The sequence below is a fragment of the Tenrec ecaudatus genome, chromosome 11 (assembly GCF_050624435.1).
Source record: "Tenrec ecaudatus isolate mTenEca1 chromosome 11, mTenEca1.hap1, whole genome shotgun sequence".
NCBI lineage: Eukaryota > Metazoa > Chordata > Mammalia > Afrosoricida > Tenrecidae > Tenrec > Tenrec ecaudatus.
The window spans coordinates 86,702,170-86,705,058 of NC_134540.1; the positions used below are offsets into that span (position 1 = coordinate 86,702,170).

At 41.7% G+C, this 2,889-nt stretch overlaps 1 non-coding gene across 1 annotated transcript; it reads right to left on the reverse strand.

Annotated features, from left to right (window-relative positions):
- Positions 1-2,269: 2,269 nt before the first annotated feature.
- On the reverse strand, positions 2,270-2,373 carry LOC142461926 (U6 spliceosomal RNA). Its single transcript, XR_012787093.1, has one exon. It is a non-coding gene; the product is annotated as a U6 spliceosomal RNA (small nuclear RNA).
- Positions 2,374-2,889: the final 516 nt, after the last annotated feature.

Below are 2,889 nucleotides of genomic sequence, written 5' to 3' on the forward strand. Positions count from 1 at the left end.
GCCCAACGTGAATGCAATAAACAGGAATGACAAACTCAACCCTCTGGGACTGTCAGACCAGCTAAAGACGCATAGGAGTTCTTTTCCAAAGTATCCCGTTCCATACACGCGCTCTTTTTCAAAAGCTCCATAGCAGTCTTTGGGAGAAAGACAGGGCTTTCCATGCTCACAGAGTTCCTCTCAGAACCCCCCAGGGGTATTCCACCCTGTTAGGGCACCCATGAGTAGGAATCCCTCAATGGCAGTGGGTGAAGCAGTCTTAGAAGACAAATGATTCTGAGAAACTGGATTTATGTAACTAATGTAGTAACATGATTTTAGTTATGGGACAAAGAGATAAGTGTCTCAGCAATCCCCAGTGCCATCTAGTTGACTGCAATTCATAATCACCCCTAGGACAGAGCAGTGCTGCTCTGTAGGATTTTGAGGTGGCTGGAGTGCATGAACTGTCAGCCTTGAAGGAGCTTCCTCTTTTTTGATGAAAACCAATTTGACCAAGGATGATGTCCTTCTCCAGGGACTGGTGTCTCTTGATGACCTGTCCAACGTATGTGAGATAAAGTCTTGCCACCCCTCACTTCTAGGCGCCCTCTGACTGGACTTCTTTCAAGACACGTTTGTCTTCTGGCAGTCCATGGTGCGTACTGTCAGTATAAGAAATCAAATGCACCAGCACTTCTGCAGCTGCCCTTATTGCTTGTCGAACTTATCCCGTGTGTGAGGCACACCACTGGAGTCCTCAAAGTGACATCTTTGCTGTTCAATACCTTAATTGTACAGCAGATTTCCTGACTGCTGCTTCTATGAGCGCCAATTGTGGATCCAAGCAAAATGGAATCCCTGACTTCAGTCTTTGCTCCATTAAGATGTCTTTTGGTCCAGTTGTGAGGTCTGTTGGTCCAGTGGTGAGGATTTTGGCTTTCTTTACTTTGAGTTTTGTAATCCATATTGAAGGCTGAAAATATAAACTATACTCCAATAGTAATTTCATTAAGAATAACTGATAGGGGACGGACAACAGAAAAGTGGGTGAAGGGAGATGTCATACAGGGCAAGATATGATAAAATAATAATTTACAAATTATCAAGGGTTCATGAGGGAGGAGGGAATGGGAAGGGAGGGGAAAAATGAGGAGCTGATGCCAGGGACTTAGGTGGAGAGCAAATGTTTTGAGAATGATGAGGGCAATGAATGTACAAATGTGCTTTACACAATTGATGTCTGTGTAGATTGTGATAAGTTGTATGAGTCCCTAATAATGATTAAGAAAAAGAAAAAAGAATAACTGATAGTTTGATCTGTTGGTCTATTTATTGATTGTTATAGAACTCAGGGAACAAGAGCGCTATTAATCAAGAACATTTGATGAAAGCATTTGAGATATGAGACCTTATTTTCAATAGATTATGAATTCCAGAAAAATTATTTGGAGCATGGGGAGCAGGATGGGAATGAGGGCTGGTGATGGTGAGAGACATGAAGGACTGGGTTTCTTGTCAAGTGATGTGAAACATACTTATATCCTGCGGTCTTCCGTGGAAAGTCGATCTTCAGCTGTAATTTGGAATAGTTTCTCTGGTACACAAAATTCCTTTTGACCTAACAAAATCCATTTCTAGGCAATTATCCCACCATATTCTAACATTCACGTGTAATGATTTTGGGGCAGAGATTCTTCTTCTAAATCTCTAACGGCATAGATATGCAGAGAAAAGAGTCCTAGCTCTCCACCAATATGGGATTGGTTGTGTACTGTTACATTTATACTGTGCATGAAGCCTATGCAGCTTTAAATGAAGTGTGATTTATATTTTGATACTGAAGTGAATTTTAAGATATATTATGATATGAGAAAATAAAGGTATAGGACATTCCTCTACCATTATTTGTGTGTGTGTGTGTGTGCGTGTGTGCACGCGCGCGAATAGAGAGATCTATGTCTATCTAGCTAACAGAATAATAACAGTTGTCTCTTCCAAAACGGGCTCCAGAAGGCTGGGAGTAAGACTAAGAGTTTCACCATATACTCTTTGTGTGGCTGTTGGGAGTTTATATCAAAACATTGTTTTTGAATAAGATTAATAAATTATAAATGAATAAAACCTAAATGGCTCCACCAAAGCCCTAAAGAAAACAAGAATCACTCAACCCAAAGTAATCCTACTTCTGCTCCTCTCTTCCTTCCCACTGAGACCATTACATTGCTTTCGTTCTTTTATGAATTATCTCTATGGTATGTGTATTCTATATATTGAGAGCTGCATTTTAAAAAATATTGAAGGCTTCACCAATTTGTGTCACCCTTGCGCAGGGGCCATGCTAATCTTCTCTGTATCATTCAATTTTAGTATAGGTGCTGGTGAAGCGAGCAAGAGTATGAACATGCATTTTGCTTCTGGAACACCTGGTGATCTTGAACTGCTGACCTTGTGGTTCACAGCCCAGCACTTACGTAAACCACTACACTGTCAGGGATGACAAGAGCTAGATTTCTTGATACTTGAATTTACCCACCCTTGATGAGATGAATTGACACAGTGGCTGCAACAATGGGCTCAGACCTCACAATTGTGAGGATGATGCAGGGGCAGGAAGTTTTGTTATTGTCCGAGTCAGAGTGGACTCAGTGGTACCGAACACCAACAGTCTATATCTTTGCAAGAGAAACTACTTCTTTGTTAGATGAACTTACAAGTTCAGATACAGGTCGTGCTGACCTACCTGTACAATTTTTAGAAGGGAGGCCAGAATTTTTAGAAGGGAAGTGATTCAGGCCGGTCTGCTTCAGGTGGAAAGGGATGGAGGCTTGGCCATGCATGCATTTGCTTCTTTCCCTCCCCCACTCCTCAGAGTTCATTCCAGGAATGGCACACCAGGACAGCCACCCC